At 45.1% G+C, this 21,925-nt stretch overlaps 1 protein-coding gene across 3 annotated transcripts in view; it reads right to left on the minus strand.

Annotated features, from left to right (window-relative positions):
- The window catches only part of LOC137270055 (protein sprint-like), a 120,507-nt gene that overhangs the window by 61,401 nt on the left and 37,181 nt on the right, over positions 1-21,925 (minus strand). The window contains exon 1 of one of the 3 annotated variants that reach the window (XM_067803866.1): positions 26-131. The exons of the other annotated variants lie outside the window; for them this stretch is intronic. The gene's annotated coding sequence lies outside the window, so the exon portion shown is untranslated. Of the gene's footprint in view, positions 1-25; positions 132-21,925 lie in introns of those variants that run through there. 3 annotated transcript variants of the gene reach the window in all.

The following is a 21,925-nucleotide window of genomic DNA, read 5'->3' on the forward strand; positions in this document are numbered from 1 at the left end:
ACCAGAATATACAGACTGTACTCACCTACTGACAGACCTGAGTGCTATCTGACTCTAAATAGTAACTTCTTTGCAAGCATTATACCTCCATGCTTGTAATGAGAGACCGACAAAACAAACCTGGGATGTTTACCTACTGAAGTTGAAAGAGGTCACACACAAGCCCAATGTCAAGGCCAGCCCTATGAGCATGTCCCCATTCAGGTGATAACTATCACGTCATGTGACCCTACCAGACTGACTATGCCGATCCTGCATCTGCTATGCATGTCTACTTGTGAAGATTATGTCACGCTATAGGATACTGTCACACCAAACAATAACCTTGGACACAGCACAGACTTTGTATGGTGTAATGGGTAGCTGTAATGGGTTCTGAGTATGTTATTATGGTATAGAGAGCAGCACGTGTTAAACTGCCTCAGTAGACATGGTGTATATGAGAACAATGCTAAATGAAATCAAAACATTCAGTTTTTGGTTAACCTCATACAATCATAGAAAATTAGATTAATTATATGATTACAATTGTAATTATCATACATGCTACACCACAGAAGATCAAAGCTATGATAGTGAAAGCAGACACTGGTTCATACCTTGATCACTACCTTGTCTGACATCATCTTACTAACCAGTCCATGTTGATCACTACCTTGCCTGACACCATCTCACAAACAACCCCATGTTGATCTCTACCTTGTCTGACATCATCTCACAAACAACCCCATGTTGATCTCTACCTTGTCTGACATCATCTCACAAACAACCCCATGTTGATCTCTACTTTGTCTGACACCATCTCACAAACAACCCCATGTTGATCTCTACCTTGTCTGACATCATCTCACAAACAACCCCATGTTGATCTCTACCTTGTCTGACATCATCTCACAAACAACCCCATGTTGATCACTACATTGTCTGACATCATCTTACTAACCAGTCTATGTTGATCACTGCTTTGTCTGACATCATCTCACAAACATCCCCATGTTGATCTCTACCTTGTCTGACATCATCTCACAAACAACCCCATGTTGATCACTACATTGTCTGACATCATCTCACAAACAACCCCATGTTGATCACTAATTTGTCTGACATCATCTTACTAACCAGTCTTTGTTGATCACTGCTTTGTCTGACACCATCTCACAAACAACCCCATGTTGATCTCTACCTTGTCTGACATCATCTCACAAACAACCCCATGTTGATCTCTACCATGTCTGACACCATCTCACAAACAACCCCATGTTGATCTCTACCTTGTCTGACATCATCTCACTAACAAACCCATGTTGATCTCTACCTTGTCTGACATCATCTCACTAACAACCCCATGTTGATCTCTAACTTGTCTGACATCATCTCACTAACAACCCCATGTTGATCTCTACCTTGTCTGACACCATCTCACAAACAACCCCATGTTGATCTCTACCTTGTCTGACACCATCTCACAAACAACCCCATGTTGATCACTACATTGTCTGACATCATCTCACAAACAACCCCATGTTGATCTCTACCTTGTCTGACATCATCTCACAAACAACCCCATGTTGATCTCTACCTTGTCTGACATCATCTCACAAACAACCCCATGTTGATCTCTACCATGTCTGACACCATCTCACAAACAACCCCATGTTGATCTCTACCATGTCTGACACCATCTCACAAACAACCCCATGTTGATCTCTACCTTGTCTGACATCATCTCACAAACAACCCCATGTTGATCTCTACATTGTCTGATATCATCTCACAAACAACCCCATGTTGATCTCTACATTGTCTGACATCATCTCACTAACAACCCCATGTTGATCTCTACCTTGTCTGACATCATCTTACTTTGTCCCAACTGCCTACAACTGCACTAGATATACAGCATGAATCCTAAGATTAGTAGATTCACTTCTCTGCAGTGCCAGCCATGACGAGCAGGTAGGTACACAATTCTATCCCATCCCACTTGTTCTGTGTACACACTAACACACAACTGTGAAGCAGTAAAATCCACCGAATGATATGGTTCAGTGACCGGATCTATGTCAGCCCTGCTGGGCTGGTGAAAGGACTGAGTATAGCAGGGGAGAAGTGGCCTCAATACTGCATTGTCTGCTCAACTGATAGCTTCCACCAGTCCCTTTCAGCCAATCCCATACCCTCAAGTCCAGCTGTTGCATTTAGTACTTCACTCTACACTGCAGGCAGTGTCATAAACCTTTCTGCATTGTCACTTATAATTCAGAGATTGTAACTGAGAATGAAAAGAAGATCAGTTCATTATAAATTGTCAGTGTATCGCTCCTTCAAATGGAGTCTTGCAGTGTGTCATCTCTCACTGTCAACAACCACACCAGTGATGAGCCTGGGTGCCAGTTACCTATCATCTCTCACTATCAATAACCACACCAGTGATGAGCCTGGGTGCCAGTTACCTGTCATTTCTCACTGCCAACAACTACACTACTGATGAGCCACAGGTGCCAGTTATATATCATCTCTCACTACACCACTGATGAACCTGGGTGCCAGTTACCTCTCACTACACCACTGATGAGCCTTGGTGCCAGTTACCTATCATCTCTCACTACACCACTGATGAACCTGGGTGCCAGTTACCTTTCACTACACCACTGATGAACCTGGGTGCCAGTTACCTCACTACACCACTGATGAACCTGGGTGCCAGTTACCTATCATCTCTCACTACACCACTGATGAACCTGGGTGCCAGTTACCTCTCACTACACCACTGATGAACCAGGGTGCCAGTTACCTCTCACTACACCACTGATGAACCTGGGTGCCAGTTACCTATCATCTCTCACTACACCACTGATGAACCTGGGTGCCAGTTACCTCTCACTACACCACTGATGAACCAGGGTGCCAGTTACCTCTCACTACACCACTGATGAGCCACAGGTGCCAGTTACCTATCATCTCTCACTACACCACTGATGAACCTGGGTGCCAGTTACCTATCATCTCTCACTACATCACTGATGAACCTGGGTGCCAGTTACCTCTCACTACACCACTGATGAACCTGGGTGCCAGTTATCTCTCACTACACCACTGATGAGCCTTGGTGCCAGTTACCTATCATCTCTCACTACACCACTAATGAACCTGGGTGCCAGTTACCTCTCACTACACCACTGATGAACCAGGGTGCCAGTTACCTCTCACTACACGACTGATGAGCCTTGGTGCCAGTTACCTGTCATTTCTCACTGCCAACAACTACACCACTGATGAGCCACAGGTGCCAGTTACCAGTCATCTCTCACTACACCACTGATGAACCTGGGTGCCAGTTACCTATCATCTCTCACTACACCACTAATGAACCTGGGTGCCAGTTACCTCTCACTACACCACTGATGAACCTGGGTGCCAGTTACCTCTCACTACACGACTGATGAGCCTTGGTGCCAGTTACCTGTCATTTCTCACTGCCAACAACTACACAACTGATGAGCCACAGGTGCCAGTTATATATTATCTCTCACTACACCACTGCTGAACCTTGGTGCCAGTTACCTCTCACTACACCACTGATGAGCCTTGGTGCCAGTTACCTATCATCTCTCACTACACCACTGATGAACCTGGGTGCCAGTTACCTGTCATCTCTCACTGCCAACAACTACACTACTGATGAGCCACGGGGGCCAGTTACTTGTCATCTCTCACAGTCAACAACCACACCAGACATGAGCCTGGGTGCCAGTAACCTGTCATCTCTCACTGCCAACTACAACAACACTGATGGACCTGGGTGCCAGTTACTTGTCATCTCTCACTGCCAATAACTACACTAGTGACGAGCCTGGGTTCCAGTTACCTGTCATCTCTCACTACACCAGTCATGAGCCAGGGTGCCAGTTACCTGTCATCACTCACTGCCAACTACAACAACACTGATGAGCCTGGGTGCCAGTTACCTGTGAATCATGAAAAGACCCCATCAAATGTAAGGTATCAGACTTCCTGGATTACCTGCAGGTCAGCATTGACTTGGTGTCTCAATTGGGACACCTCCGATGTATCATACCCTGTGGGCACACAACTGTTGGGAAAGACAGACAGCATTATGCTTCTTGTAATTAAACTGGGCACAGTGTTACTGTCTTGATGCTGACTGTTGTGTTCTGCACATGTCCACTTACTGTCTAACTTATATACATACAACCCTCTGGTGCTCCAGTTCCTACAAATCACAATCACAACACTTTCACCATGAGTGGTGTTTTCAAGGCCAGTGCAAGTGATGGTAAGACAGTAATAACTTTCCTGAATCCCTGTAAATCTGCATATGATATACCTGTCCACGCTCTTATCTTTTCCAGTTGGCTTGTGATGCTTGATCACTGACCACTGAGGTTGGTCAAAATAAGATAACCTGTTGTCACAGTATGAAACTTGTCACCTGCAAGGTAAGCAGCTTGTTGCCAGGTATAGAAACATGACAGCCCTCGGGTAACATCAGATCTCACAGTAATAAGTTATGCCTTACTTCTTTGAGTCATATTGGTGTTGTACTGCTGCGGAAAATATGAAAAGGAGGTATGCTGAAATATCCATAACTGGCTGCCATAATGTTCACCAGTCAGAGGTCACTATCGCTACATAAACTCACTCTCAGGCAAATACCAGTAACTGACACCCACAGGTCAAGTCATTTTGACACCTAACCTCCACTTCAGAACAATATGTCATGTGACAGCTGTGTGTTCACTGCTACCAAGCAGATAAGTGTTCAGTTTGATTTCTAATTCAGCATTCACAAGTAATGTTGCAGGCACATTTGTTCACGCATGTAGACCATTCTTTTGTCCCAACATACATCTGTAATCCATTCCTCTCATGGTCACAGGGCACCAGGGAGAGTGACCTCCTCACCCAGCCCTCAAGACAAATGACACAATACCAAGACAGCTCGTAATGAGGTTGCATCTAGAGCCTTGGCTTTCATACAAGACCTCTAATGTCACAAGTCTGTCTTACGGTCCGTGAACTGTAATAGTTTCTCGTCTGTCCATCCCATTCTGTCCATCCCTTTCTGTCCATCCCATTCTGTCCATCCCTTTCTGTCCATTCCATTCTGTCCATCCCTTTCTGTCCATCCCTTTCTGTCCATCCCATTCTGTCATGTTAAAGACCTAATAGAAGTCTAGACTTCTCCCTACTCATTAAGGTTTACTTTTCATTTAATAAGGAATTCCTTGTTTCTATCAAAATCAAATCTATTCAGACACAGAGCATTAGTTGATAATGTTCCTGGCAGTGATTGCAATCAAGCACAGTATGTCATGCAAACCTGTGCTCCATTGTTCAAAACAACCTTACCTCTAAGGTCAACCTTATCTCTAAGATTTCAACCTTAGACCTTTACGAAGGTTAGCCTTCCGTTGCACGAAACAACCTCAACTAAGGTTAACCTCAAGTTAAGGTTGATAACTAAGGTTGGTTCGACCCAACCTTAGCGTCACTAAGGTTTGAAAGGGAATATGGCAGCTGTTTTTATTTTGAGGAAGCAGAGAGTGTACAGAAATGGGAATGTCAAAAATAGCATATTAATGATCACTGATATCAAGTTTTCATGAAAACAAATTATGATAATTCTGAAACGTCGCTAATAGTAGTATAGGGAATGACAGTCCGAAAACACTTTTCAAAAACCCCCTCTAAAAAGCCTCATTTACTAAATGAGGCTTTGGTGGGACCATTAGCTCTTGCTATTATTACCCCTACTACAAAGCTACGCCATCACGTTTACCGTGACTTGGCAGGCGGTAACACTGTGCCGTACGGTACGATCAATAATTCTTCTCTTACAAACCCCCTACCCGGCCCATCCCTCAAGTAGTACAAGTTAGGTTCGTCGGCTTTCATATCCACTTTATCTATGTTGTAAGTTTTGACTGACCATATAGGATCGGTGGCTCGCTTACGGCTATGTTATGTTTATATCGATGAAACAGTTTAACGTGAACCGCCTACGATCTCTTTGGTGTTCATAATAAAGGCTTGCTGGGCTTTTTGTATTCCCTGTGCTATGTACTTTTTTTTCTCGTCCTCGCTGATAGCAGACTTACGAGACTTGGATCGAATATCTTGTTTCATTCCGTTATATTTTTTGAGTTCAGAGAGGATTGAACTAAACTCCTCTTCTGAGATCTTACTGTCAGAGAGTGCCGTGGAAATTCGCTCACTCACTGTGTTGAGTTTTGCTTCAGCCAGAACCCTGATCTCGTCGTGTTTCAATACCTTACGATTAAGTCTGCGTGATACTAACTTAAGCGCCAACCCTACCAACCCTGTCACCCCAGCCGTTATTTCAATACCTAGCACTATAGGTGCAGCCACGATGGTGGTTAACAACCCAACGCCTGCCGCCCCTAGTCCCATGCTGGTTGCCATAAGGGTAGTGTCAGCCCCATCCACGATATTGAAAGCTCTATTATATTTTTTACATAGTGCTTTCCGCGTGTCACGGTCTTGTTCTAGTTGACGTTTTACATCACATAACTGCCTCAAGCGGAACCCATCTACGGTTTCTAACGTCTTAGCTACTTCCTCTACGACTGGGTACAGACCCATCCTATAATATATATTTTGAAAGATATTTTAATTGGGGTTCAGTTAAAAATCTATCAATGTATTTGAAGCCTATAAGTTCTAGATTAGTAGTCAGGGCAATAGGTGAGAGGCTAATAAAATATCCTATTCTAATAAAAACCCCACTGGGGCTTATTAAGTGGTTTATAGGACCCGTGGTATCCTGTTGTATAACAATACGACAATATTGGTCTGTGTAAGACCAGCGTATTGACACCCCGGGTAAAATTTGGTGTACTATTGGGGGGTCTCCATCGAATGAATCCGTAAAGAAGACTTCTATGATGAGTGTGAAAGGGGGGGTTATTATTTCAGGATTACTAAATGTTAATTTATTTTCGAAGAAAGTTGATAATAACCCTTTTTTGTTGTAACCAGCAGATTGTCTGAGTGCTAATCCCCTCTCCGTAATGAAATCCCCGGCCCAGATACCGTTGTTCCTAATCTTAGTGATCCAATTATTTTCGTCTATTGTGATATAAGGTGAGGTGAGTGTTAAGTTGATCAGCCATTTAGGTTTTTTAAAATCTGGTAACGGCACCGGTCTGTACACGTTGTCTTTGAAGTGTAGGATGTATAATTCATCTTCCTCACCAGGCTGATCGAATCCCTCTGTATCTCCCAGGTCGTTAAGTGTAGTGTTGGGATGATGACTGGTCATTATTATACTATTATGATATAATTTCCAACTGGTTTTCTGATAATAATTCAGGGGTTAACTTAATACCCATGAAGTGTATGTTGTCAGGCAGGAAGATATTGATTAGTGATATCTTGTTTTCTACGATCACGTTGACCCCCTGCAGACTGGTCTTGGAGTCGACACCCACCCGCACGTAAACGTTGCAAACTTGATACTGGTGTCGTTTCACCCACCCGAGTTTGATCCCCTTCACGATCTCGACATCATTCACCGATGGTTCCCCTAGGTAGACTTTGATGAATAGTGTTGAGTTTGCCGGTAGACTCTCTAGTATCTTGACCACGCCTTCGAATTCAGACACCAACTGCAATTTCACGTTTTGTATGGCCGGTTTACTCGATAGCATGTGGGCTGCTATAGTGTTGACTGGGCTGACGACTATGCTACGTCTCTGAGTTGGGACGTAAGCCACGAGCAGGGTTCCATTGTTCACGACTTTGTTTAGGTGGTTGTCTTTGTTATCCGTGAACACGTAAGGGGAGACGAGTCTAATATTGAGAAACCATTTGTTATCGGGTAACAACACCCACTTGTCATCTTCGGTGAAGACGAGCATATATGGTTTGTTTTTGACGACGGTAGTGCTCTCAACATCGTCTAAGTCGAACAGTTTACCTCCGAATGATGGGTATATTCTCCAGTTGTCATCACCGGTGTTGACGAGGGCGTACTTAGTGTTGGCTGTTGCCCCTGTGGTATCTATCATATCACTTAGGGCTCCACCGGAGGGGATTTCAACGCGTTTGTAAATGTTGTTTTTCAGTTGCAAGGCATACGATTTACCATCTACTCCGGGAGCGTCGAAACCGTGTGTGTCTCCGAGGTCGGAGATCCCGATATTGACGCATTTTTTCACTCCGGGCCCTTGTGCGCTGGTCATGTTACGTGAAGCGTTAAGCTGAGGTATCCTATATTTACAGGATTATGATTTATATCTAACACCGATATTGTCAGCTCAGGTATGTTGCCCTGGGTTAATCTCTTATACTGCCGTGGTGAAAATGACTCGGTTCTACCGTCGTTGAATTTCTCAGTTTTCACCGGCACTGCTCTCAATATAGTGGAAGGGTGACCTCCTTGAATGTTATACGTTGTGCTCACCTGACTGAGATGAATGTACAGCTCTCGGTACGGTACTAGGTCGGGTAACTTCGTGCCTGTGACGGTTGTTGTTGGTTTTATCTCGTCAGGAGACATACCGAGTATCCTCGCTAATGGTCGGCCGAGCCTCAAGGAGGTTCTTCCGTTGTTGATTAACACCACTGTGCCGTTTGAGTCGTTCATCTTGAGTTCGGCTCCCAGGGGTTTGAAGACCTCGTCGTTTAGCGAGCACACGCTGTAGTAGCCGTCAGTTATTTGACTGCGAGTTCCACTGACGAACAGCTTATTGTTGCTGATATTAATGTTAGTCCATTGCGGTAGGTAGGTGATATCGCAGAGTGCGACTTCGAGTTGACCTGACGTGTTATCGATCGCGTGCGTCAGCTGAACGGCCTCACCGCTCGTTATTCCAGGAAGTGTTATGTACATATTACATATATATTTATTATATAATAGTTTTAAAATGTATTCCCCTGGTGTGTTGTACCCTAAACTGGACGTAGATTTCTCCACCATGAAGATCGTGGTTGCTCCTGGGTTGTATTTCAATGCCAAGTTTATAGATATGCCTGATAAGTATAAGCTTTCGGTGACTAACATTGAGGCAGTCCACGCTTGGTTCAACAACCCTATGCAGTTCTGGCAGAACCAATTCAACTTTGCTGTGTGGTGCGCTACAACGGGGTGTGGTGTGACATTGACCGACACTCGGCGTGGGCCGCTGAGTCAGTCTGTGTTCAAGTTCCACATGTACTACCAGGTCAGACGTATCCTTAAAGAGATCAGCGCCCCCCTCCCACAGGACAAAGCGTGGGACGCAACAAACAACCCGTACGATAGACGGGCCTACGAACGTATTTGCAACGAATTCGAAATAAACCCGAAGACGGATTGGCGTTTGCCGGGGCTGAACCACGGGTTGGGTATTCCTTACGCTCATGGGCTCTCGCCAAAGGCATTTGACAAACATATACTAATAAAATTTATGCAACGAAAAATGTTTAGTACGGAACGTTTTTCCCATGCATTAGCTGATCTTGTTCCTAAACCTAACAAATCTGGACCAAAACCAGTGAAAGATGCCAGTGATGATTTACTGGCACTAGGTATACTTAGGCAGGACTTTGCTTTGTCGAGTAATGAATGGAGGGATGATCGTATGGACTTTAAAAAAGGTGGTGTTGGTTTCACAATCCAGAAAGTGGAGCAGTCAAACACAGACGGGTGGAAAATGTTCATGCTGGACACGTCGAAAGGATTCACTCGTGCCGGGGTAGTCAGGTTGAATGACTCGATTCGAACGTACGTGTGGGCGCTGTTGGGTGCGCAGTCGATGACGCGTTCCAACATCATCGGTAAGGGAACTGCTTACGACGCTCAGACACAATTCGTTTCCAACGTTGAGGATGCTATCAATTCTCCAGTTGATCTCCCGCGGGCTATCGAACGCTACCAAAACGTGTTAGAATACGCCAGGTCTAAAGTCGACTACGTGTTCGGCGTGGGGTTGTACATGGCTCCGAGTGATATGCAACTGAGAGTAAAAAAAGTGGTGGGTTATAACAACGAAATAGTCATAGCCACGAAGAATCAAAAGTTGGGTATCAACCCCGATATTAACACCACCTATATCCCACACATCCCACCACGTGAAAAGGGTATAGTTGCGTCGCCCCCGGAGTCTAAAGTTCATGTGCCCCCCACACACCCTAATATACATGTGGGGGTACCCCCCTATCAGCAGCATATTGATAATAAAACGGCCCTAGTGGTTGGTGGGGTAACTTTAGGACTTATTTGGTTAAAGATTTCTTAGCCGCTACGTACACCAGACCCGCCACGGCGACGATGGCTGCCCACAGGTTTTGACTGAGCCACATGGCAGTTTTAGACAGAGCGCCCAACAACCACGAGACGATGCTACCCAGGATGCCGGGAAGGGCTTCGGCGGCTTTACCAGCCAGTTTAGCTAGGCCTTCCCCGAGTTTTTTGATCCAGTCTTTAACACCACCACCACCGCTGGGAGTTCCCCCTCCGCCGGCACTTGGGGGTGTGGGGGCACCCCCCACCAGTGACACCACCAGGGTTGATATAATGAAACCCAATGCAGTCAGAATGCTGGCGATGGTGATCCCTTGCTCCCGGAACAATATCCGAATCCTGTCTGCTAACGTGGTGTCTCGGTGGAGGACTTGATTGATGGTGTCCCGTATACGGCTGACCTGGGATCTAAGCTTTTCTTTGTAGCCGGACGCTGTCTCCAACCAGGTCTGCCTTTCATCTTCCAAATTACGTATTCGTTCCTCAATGGTGGCTTTTATAGACTCATCCTCAGTTTCACCGAGTTTTTTCTTTTCATAGGCGATGTGGTCGTCTATCTCACTTATTTTGGCTGTGCTTTTCCAGAGCTGACCACGAATGGTTTGCATCAACAGGTCCAACCCCCTCAGTTCCCGAACTGTAAATTCGAGCCCCGGGAAGGGTTTGTTCTCGTAGTCGGCCAACACTTTTTTAATATCATAAGTCATGTTTTGATCTGATGTGGCGTCCCTGATACCTTCCAGACCTTGAACTAACTTCGGAGGAATCTTAGGTCGCGCGCCACCGTAATCTTTGAAGCCTAGTTCCTTTTGGACAAACTGACTTCCATGTTTACCGGCCAATGTTGATAAAGCAAGCGGTTCTCTAGTGCGTTTATTCATAAGATCGATCCCCGGGCGAGACTTCAAACGCAGCGTGCCATTGCCATCAACAAAAAACTTGGAATCGTCTCGCTCCAACGGATATACGTAATGTTTATCCTTTTTTAAACCTTCATAAAATCCGTCGACGGCGCCTTTAAGGAGCTCGTCACCTTGCGAGAATGAGGTCTCCTGATCATCATTGAATGCCTGGGCACTAGCGCCCGGTATCTCATCCATAGGTATGTCTTCATCCATTAGTATTAAAAATATATTTCTTTTATATAACAATGTACGGTAGAAAATTAGATCCTTTCAGAAGATTGAGAGAGCCATTAGGTGCCAGAGCCGTGCGACAGTCGGTGACCATCACCAACAATCCCAGCAAGATAGACCAGAATCAAACTCTGCTGGTTAGATTTCCAAACCTTGGTGAGAATGACCTCATTGTACCAGGCACTGTTCGACTGGCGTTCAATATCACGTTGACCTCCGACAACGACAAACGCGAGCTAGTGCGGAACGTGGGTCGAGCTATCATCAAGAAAACGACCGTCAAGATCAGCGGTAACGAGGTGCTGAGCATCGACGACAGCGACGTGTTTCACTGCTACAAGGATCTCTGGAAAAGCGAGAGAGAACGAGTCAATGATGTGTACCAGGGTATCAGCAAATCAACCCGGGCGCGCATAGGATACGTCTTCACGACAGACCAGCAAGACAAGCTATCGGACGGTGAAAAGGCCATCGCTCTAGCATACGGGAATCGATTCTGCGTGCCGCTCGACTTCGAGTTGCTCACGGGACACGCGCCGTTTTACCAGGCCGCACTGGGTGATAGGCTCGAATACGAGCTCACGTTTAACGACTATAGCAAAGTAGTGCGTACACCGAACGGTGATGAGGCCAGTTATGCCATAGACAACATCTCTCTGGAGTTCGACATGGTCACTAGCCCGGAGCTGGCCAGGCAGGTTCGAAGCCAGTACTCTGGGAAGATGGCTATACTGTACGATCGCGTACTGAGGCATAGATCAGTCGTGCGAGATAAGAGCGACACTGTGTGGAATATCAACCTGAACGTGCCGGCGCGATCGATGAAAGGTATCCTGGTCGTCCCCGTGGAGGATTACGATCCATTCCGGAGGGACAGCGAGAAGTTTTTCAACCCCGAGATTGAAAAGGTGGAAGTTACCATCGAGGGCGTGCCCAACCAGCTGTTCAGTCATGGTATGAGACCACACCAGCAGTGGGATGAGATAAAAAAGCTACCAGTGGGGGATTACATAACAAAGGACCTGGACCTCGGCTCCGTGCAGATCGGTGAATACTTGACCACCAAGTACGCCCTATGGTTGGACATGCGATCCACGGATGATGATAAACTGCACGGTAGCGGGCGCCGTATAGATAACGGTAGCGAAGGGATAACCATCCAGATTACTAAGAAGGCTCAAACCGCTGGTAAGTTGAAATTATATCTGTACGTTATTATGGACGCGCAACTTAATATAGACAATGGGAGATTCGTGCAAGCCATCTACTGATGGGGGAGACCCCCTGGGGTTACCCACTGACCCACACTGCGCTATCATATGCGGGCAGACTGGCTGTGGTAAGACCGTTTTCGCGTTGGATATGTTGGAGGGTTACTACAAGGATGTGTTCGATAACATCGTTATCATGTGCCCTACTCTGAGCATGAATAAAACGTACGCGCGACCTTGGGTGATGACGGACCCGGACGTACACAAAATCGACCCTGGAACACGCCTGCAGGACTGGTTGAAAGCTCTTCACGAGAAATTTAAAGGGGAACCGACGCTGTTCATACTGGACGACTGCAGCGCTAATCGTGAGATAACAAAAAAGAGAGACATGCTATCGTACCTGGCCTTCTCCGGCCGTCATGCAAATCACAGCGTCTGGGTGCTAACGCAGAAGTTCAACTCGGTGTTGAAAGACCTCAGGGAGCAGACGCGATGGGTGGCCTTATTTCACTGCAAGGATAGGGATTCGTTCGAGGAGTGTTTGAGAGAGAACGATGTGATGAGTAAATTAGAACGGGAACGGGTGAAGAAACAGCTCGCTGAAACTAAACACGCTAAGCTCGTTCTAAAAACCGACCAACCAGTAGCATATAGAGTATACTAAAGCTAAGCAAAGCTAAGCAAAGCTAAGCAAAGCTATGATATTTGAAGTATTTATCGTGTGCAACTTAACATTCATTTCTCTGTGTTTTGTCTGCATCGGGTATTATATAGTTAAAACTAAATCTTACTTGTTATATTATAAGATGGAGTGTGAGGAATTGCTCGAACAATTGTCGTTGGAGGGTTCCCCCAGTGGGGGTGTGGGGGATTCCCCCAAGCGAGAGAAACTGGTGGCGTTGGCTGTTGGTGGCAAAGCCAAACATTACTTTGGAGACTACACTCCGGATAAAATTAACAAAATGTCAGCCGAAGAAATCGATAAGCTGTACGCTAGATACGAGTCTCGGCTTGGAGCAGAAATGACAAAGACAATAGGATCGGCTATGACCCAGATATACACCGGTATTGTATCACACTTCCTTCCCATTCCACCAGAGCGCCGACTTTACCTGTGGGAGGACCTCGAGAAAGACCCTTTTATCGAACACGCCGTGAGCTCTATCAGCTGCGGGCTGTACCACAAATATGGTATGTTGTTGGCTCCAGTGACAGCGGCGATTATCACGGCAAAACATTGTCAATTTGAGAGAAAGAATAATAATAATAGTATAGATGGATGCTGCACAGGAGGAGACCCCAGTGGTGGTACCCCCTTCACAGGAACCAGTGACGGTGGAGGTACCTCCAACAGTAACCAGACAGAAGAATCCTAAGAGAGTAGCTGCCGGTAAAAAACGGTGGTGTAACCAACATAAAGTGACCAACCCAACCCGACTGTTGTTGGCTGTAGGCGTAACTGCTGCCTTGGCTATCTCGTGGTTATATACACGTGAGGGAAACCCTAACCGTGAGGTGGATACCCCCACGCCGCCGGCAGGCCCCACTATTGACCCGCATATCATGTTATAATTTTAATATTTTATATCATATACATAATGTCTGAGGGGAAAACGTTCGTCAACGACGCATACCACGCCACAGTGGTAGCCAGTCTAGCCGTAGGGTACGCTCGGTTGACTAAAATGGTGCTTAAACAACCAACTATCAAGCTAGATTTCAACCTGCAGGATATGGGTATGCTCATAATGAACCTTGGTATGGCGATGGCCACGAAAGACATCCTAGTAAAACAAGGAATAATACCTGATAATATAATGAAATAAATATAGGGATGGCCACGATAGCTATGATGGTCGGTGGGGCGTTAGTGAATGCCCTGGCATTTTCCGGGAGTAATTTCCTCTTCTCGAAACTACGAGATGATCACGCGGCTGAAATACAGGAAGAAAGGAAGCGACACGATCTCGCTACTGAGAAATTACAAAGAGCACAGGCCGAGTACGCTAAAAAACGCCTCCAGAGGATCGATTTTATTAACGAACAACTCACGCGTGAAAACCATGCCGTTCAAACATTCAACGATGTCGATGAAGCAATGAAAGAATACTATCTACTAACTGGTAAACAATTGGAACCGCTCAATAAACCCACACTCGCTCAGTACTACACACCATCCAAGGGACAAATGAATCGTGAACTGGGCTTCATAGTGTTGGGTATAGCAGCTACTGCGTTGGTTGCTAAGCAATTAAACTAAAATACCTATATAAGTAAACATGAGACCCGCTCCATACCGATGCGAATATATACTTATGGGGAAGACCGAGGCCTGTGGTAGGAAATGCAGGAATCAGGGGTTCTGTTGTTTCCATATGGGAAGTCCTAACTACACGTGTTCTGTGTGTGGTATCGGGGTTAAAGGGCACTACTGTTTATGTAAAGCTCACGGAGCGAACGTAGTCAGACATCAACTCATATACGAGAATAAAAAAGGCTACATAAAAGAACGTAGGCGACTGCTCAAGATAGCCACTTAAGAGTTACCTCCCCTTACTGTGAACCAATTAGACATTAGTTCTCTTAGGTGTAAACACGATGTCTACTGTAAGCGAGCTCAAGAGGGTCGCAAAACAGAGAGGTGTTATCGGGTATTCTAGAATGCGGAAGTCAGCATTGTTGAGATTACTAGGTTTAGAAGCCCCTCCTACGGTAAAACAATTAAAAGCTCAAGCGAAACAGCTTGGACACACGGGTTATTCAAACCTGGGGAGAGCCGGGTTAACCGCATTGTTATCACATGCCCCCGTAGCACGTCCCACTGTAAAACAACTGAAAGCCGAGGCACACGATTTGGGTTTAGGCGGGTATTCCCGTATGAGAAAACCACAGCTTTTAGAATTATTACGACAGAATAGAGCTATTGACCTACAGTTCGTGCGCACTAAGCACGCTGTAGGTAACTATTTGGGAAGTTGGCGCATGGATGTTGATAGAAATATAGACATTACAGATATCAAGCCTCTGATAGCTGATAAGGTCAACCAGGAACTAAATAATCTAGGAAGTATCAAGTTTCAGATCACAGTGAAAATGTCGCTCGATAAGGAGGGCACCACAGGGGTCACTGAGTATTTTCAACCTTACTTCCGAGGTCAACAAGAGGTCGTCACACATACAGAGACCATTGACGCATCAATCGATAATAGTTTTCAGCAGATACGAGAATACCTAGAACGCTACACGCACATGGGGTCCGGGTGGGCTGTAGATAAAATCGATAACGTCTATCTAGACATAGCTAACTACGTGCCGTTCAGAGGCGGGTCATACCTAGCCTTGCCCCCCTACTATAAAAACAAACAAGCCATAGTAAACGTTAAGAATAGAGGAAACGATTGCCTGAGGTTATCTATCAGGTCAGCCTTATTTCCAGCTGCCACTAATCCGAACAGGCCTTCTAATTATCCACAGGACGATGGGCTCAACTGGGATGGTATAGATGAACCCACCCCAATATCCCAGATCACTAAAGTAGAAAAACAGAATAATCTGGCTATAAATGTCTTTGGACATGAAGGTAACACAACAATAGTACACAGGGTCAGCCCGGTGAAGGATCACCAAGTTATTAATTTATTCATGATCAAGCGAGGTGAAACGTATCACTACACGTGGATAAAAAATCTCAGCCGGTTGTTGCACGACCAGTCGAAACACGATGGGGAAAAACACTTTTGTGTACGATGCCTACATGGCTTCACCCGAGCTGATTTATTAGAATCCCACCGGGATGATTGTCAAGGTGTGGGGCAGACGGCGATACGAGTCGACATGCCTAAGGAAGGTGACAATATCCTAAAATTCAGTAACCACAAGAATCAAATGTCTGTGCCTTATATTATATACGCCGACTTCGAAGCCTTAGTTGTGGGTGGGGATTCCCCCACACCCCCTAGTGGGGGTAGCTTCACCCACAAGACACAAGAGCATAAAGCCTGTTCGTTTGGATACATTGTCGTCCGTTGTGACGGGGAAACGAAAGCTCCGGTAGTGTATAGGGGCCCTGACGCGGCTGAAAGGTTTCTAAAGTGCTTGCAGGAGGAAGAAAAAATTATTAGGAATACATTGTATAGAATCGCTCCCATGCGTATGACCCGAGCCGACAGGCTAGCTCACGCTAGTAGCACTAACTGTCACGTGTGTGACTCACCGCTTAACGGTGATTCGGTGAGAGATCACTGTCACATAACTGGTAAGTATAGAGGCGCCGCTCACAACGCGTGCAACCTCAAGCTTAAAATCAACCCTAAGACAATAAACATCCCCGTTGTCTTTCACAACTTGAGAGGGTACGACTCACACTTGATCATGCAGGCCATCGCGAAAATCGATGGTAATATATCATGCATCCCCAACAACATGGAGAGATACATCTCCTTCAGCTTAAACGGACTTAGGTTCATTGACTCGTTTCAGTTCCTCCTGTCGTCACTCGACAGTCTGGTCAAGGCCAACAATACCTTCCCTATCACCGATCGATACACAGACGCCGAGACTAGACACCTGCTTATGAGGAAGGGTGTGTACCCATATGAGTACATGGATAGTTGGGTCAAGTTCACCGAGACCAGACTACCTCCTATCGACTGCTTTTATAGCAAGCTGAATGAGGCGTCCGTCTCACGAGACGATTACTCGCACGCGATTAACGTATGGAATAAACTGGGTTGTAAGAACCTGGGCGATTATCACGACCTGTACTTGAGGACAGATGTACTGCTGTTAGCCGACGTGTTCGAGACGTTTCGGCGGACATGTTTCAAGCAGTATAAACTCGACCCCGCATGGTATTACACCAGCCCAGGTCTGTCGTGGGACGCCTTGCTTAAAAAGACCGGAGTTAATTTAGAATTGCTCACAGATTACGACATGCACCTATTCATTGAGAAAGGCTTGCGAGGTGGGATTTCCATGGCATCCAAACGATACGCTAAAGCAAATAATCAATACGTGAAAGGTTACGATCCTAACAAACCAACCAATCACATTCTCTACCTCGACGCAAATAACCTGTACGGCTGGGCCATGAGCCAGTATCTACCTACAGGGGGATTCGAATGGGTACCCCACGTTGATGTTATGAGCATTGCACCAGATTCGAACAAAGGTTATATCCTCGAGGTTGACTTAGAGTATCCCAAGGCATTACACGCATCGCACAACAGCTATCCCCTTGCACCCGAACGTATGAGGGTTAACCCAGACTGGATGTCTGAGTACCAACATAACTTGTCAGGTGGTTGTGTGACAGACGTTGAAAAACTCGTGCCTAACTTAATGAATAAGACCAAGTACATCGTTCACTATCGCAACCTACAGCTGTACCTGTCGTTGGGTATGAGGCTGACCAAAATACACAGGGTGCTCATGTTTGACCAGAGCCCATGGATGGAGCCCTACATCAGAATGAACACAGACCTACGAAAAAAAGCCACCAGTGATTTCGAGAAAAATCTCTACAAGCTCATGAACAACTCGGTGTTTGGTAAGACTATGGAGAACCTGAGGAAACGCGTGACCGTGAAGCTGGTTAGATCTAGTGAGGAAGACAAGCTCAGGAAATTGATAGCCAGTCCGGCATTCAACCGTAGCAAGATATTCACAGACGACCTGGCTGCCCTACACATGAAGAAAAGCCACATAAAATTCAACCGACCTGTTTACGTGGGGATGAGCATCCTCGATTTATCCAAACACCTGATGTACGACTTTTACTACAACGAGCTCAAGAAACAGTACGGCGACAGGTGCGAAGTGCTGTACACTGACACGGATTCCCTGCTGATGGAGATTCGAACCGAGGACGTGTACGAGGACATGAAAAAACACCTCGATTTATACGACACCAGCGACTACCCTAAGACCCATGCCATGCACAGTACGGTAAATAAAAAGGTCCTAGGTAAGATGAAGGACGAGTGTGCTGGCACGCCCATAGCCGAGTACATAGGTTTGAGGCCTAAGATGTACTCCATACTGAAAGCCGACAATAGCGAGATCCGGAAGGCTAAGGGGGTTAAGAAGTATGTGGTGAAACAACACATCAAACACGCCAGATTCAAGGAAGCCCTGTTCAAGACCCGTACCTTTAGGCATAAAATGAACACACTTAGAAGTGATGGGCACAAGATATACGGACTGACTATAAACAAGACGTCCCTATCGCCTATGGACACGAAACGTTGGATAGCTATTGATGGGATAAACACATACGCGTATGGACATGAAAAAATTTGAGTCTATTTACTACAGCCCGCGTGGGTACTGGAAAGGAGCTAGCGCAGTAGATAAGCTAGCTAAACTAGCGCGAGTACCCCCGGAGGAAGCCAAAGCGTGGCTTGAAAAACAAGCCCTGTGGCAGATCTATTTACCTGCACCACGCTACGTACCTAGAAGGAGGTTCGGTATTAACATACCTAATAGCATTCACCAGGCAGACCTACTGTTCCTACCCCACGACAAGAGGTACAAGTATGCCTTAACCATAGTGGACGTAGCCAGTCGTTACAAGGAAGCCGAACCCTTGACCACGAAAGATTCGGGCCAGGTAGCCAGAGGATTCGAACGTATATACAAACGCAGTCCGCTGACGTGGCCAACAGAGCTGCAAGTTGACCCCGGACGGGAGTTCATGGGTGCCGTGTCACAACTGCTAGCCAAACACGATACGAAGGTCAGGCGTGGCACGGCTGGAGCCCATCGCAGCCAAGCTATAGTTGAGAGATTTAATAGGACTTTGGCTGAGCGCTTGTTCGGCCATCAGTATGCTAGGGAGATGACCACCCCTGGAAAACGATCGACTGAATGGGTCACGAGGTTACCCGAGGTGGTGTCGGCAATCAACCATGAAGTCACCCGTCTCACCGGTAAGAAACCGGCAGACGCTATCAAACTAAAATCAATAGTTGCAGAGTCGGCCGCTCCATTGCGTGGGAAGGAGAAACAGATACCGGATAGGGCCCTAGTGAGGTATCTGTACCAGCCTGGGGAACACGAGGGCGATAGCCGTAAGCGAGCCACCGATCCTATATGGTCAGTCAAAACTTACAACATAGATAAAGTGGATATGAAAGCCGACGAACCTAACTTGTACTACTTGAGGGGTGGGCCGGGTAGGGGGTTTGTAAGAGAAGAATTATTGATCGTACCGTACGGCACAGTGTTACCGCCTGCCAAGTCACGGTAAACGTGATGGCGTAGCTTTGTAGTAGGGGTAATAATAGCAAGAGCTAATGGTCCCACCAAAGCCTCATTTAGTAAATGAGGCTTTTTAGAGGGGGTTTTTGAAAAGTGTTTTCGGACTGTCATTCCCTATACTACTCTAATGAACCAAGAATTGGTTGGGATGTTTTCGAAAAAACACTTACACAAACGCCGAAGTGCGCTTTCCGCCATATTGGATAGTGTTTACAAAATCACATTTCGACAAGGCCGATATTGAGACGCCTATTATGTCACGTATACTTCATAGTCTACTGCGACATATGCATCATATAATTCCCCACACATCATAGAATCAAATTACAAATGGTCTTTGTCACCAACACCAACTGTCTACATAAAACGAACGAGAACGAACGCGGTGCTCGAAAGACTGTGCCTTTCAAATGTAAACAAACAAAAAATCCGATTTTACACTACGTGGCATTTTCGGAAATTTTCCAGCATCCAGTCGTGTAATCATTGCTCACAATGGTTAAGTACGCCTAGAATATTAAGCTGAAGAGTATCGCAGCAAGAAATAGCAAGTTAAAAAATATACAATGCAATCATTTAATGATTCATTAGCAACTGTCAAAGTTTCCATGCAGCGTGATGCAATGACTGACGCAAAATCAAGCAGAACGACAACAGTACTTATCGGCATTTCTGGTTTCTTCCGTCATTTACATTGTAAACGGTAAAAACATATAACAATACACAGATACTCAGAATAATTCTGATTACTTACATCTCATATTTATGTTCAAAAGATCCCTGAATCAATGCAAGAGTCTTTGCAACATCCGCCATTTTGAAAGAAATCGGTCATGGGTAGTGATGTCACACGTCAACATTGTTGCACATATTAGGCAATTTCTCTGAGGAGAAGGTCGGTTGAACAAGAGTAAACACAATCTCCATATCATTCCGATTGCACTTTCAGTATTGTGATGTATATTTTGCATATTCGGACCAGGTGCGAGTCTGTCAAAAACGTTTTGAGACATATTTTGATAGCAACTACGATATCTAACTCAATATTTATACGAAAACTGCTGAAGAATATGTAACAGGTCATGTTTTAATTTGGACAAACCTTATGTACATAATTTAATAGTTCTCTCTTTTTACCTTTCATTACATACCTATGAAGAGAAATAACATAATCATAAATGTTTATATCCTAAATGAATATTCATTTACGCTAAATTGATGCCAGGCAGGTGCACGTGTTGCTAACAATAAGATACGTAGTAAAACCGTCTAATTGTTGATATATTCAGGACACTATTTCGTTTTTTCTAAAGTGCGTTGAATTCTGGCATAGAAGCTGAGACCTTTGACATATTCAATGGAAATTAGGTGAGATATATACTAATCAGCAAAGCAGTGTCGTCTTTTTCCGACGTCACAAAAGGCACAAAACATGCCATGACGTCAACTAAAATGTGGCATCATTTTCAGTTATATTATTATATAATGTCATTACATTTGAAGATATGTCTGTTAATAGTGATGCAAAAATAATCAAAATACATCTACACAAACAGGAGAATTTGGGAATCTAAGAACTAAATTATGTATTGCCATCCAAATCGATTTCTCATGTAGTACGTTGGTATCTTTCCTTATAAACTGTGAAACTACCAAAAAGTCTCCGCTCACATTGGGGAACTTTGTATTGGAATAGGTTTGTTCACTGTGTACAAAACATTGCGAAAATATACTGTCTGTATTCACAGCAAATTCTCTCCATGTGGTCTTAGTTACACTGACCTGATGTAAAGCATAGTGGAGTTATGCCCCCTTAACTCTATACTTGCATTAGCTTCCTGTCGACGTTTGACGTCATAAAAGAGAATCCATTATTGACATTTAATGCGGTCCATTTTTTAATATTGAGTGTATAATGTTGTGCATTAACACATAAATCCATTTCATATACACTTATGTCGTTCTGACACCAGACTGTATTTTCTTCGCTCACACTTTTTGTAAAGATGATAAATTTTAAAAAACGTAGCAGAGTGCTCAGTGAA

The sequence above is a fragment of the Haliotis asinina genome, unplaced genomic scaffold (assembly GCF_037392515.1).
Source record: "Haliotis asinina isolate JCU_RB_2024 unplaced genomic scaffold, JCU_Hal_asi_v2 scaffold_27, whole genome shotgun sequence".
NCBI classification, from domain to species: domain Eukaryota; kingdom Metazoa; phylum Mollusca; class Gastropoda; order Lepetellida; family Haliotidae; genus Haliotis; species Haliotis asinina.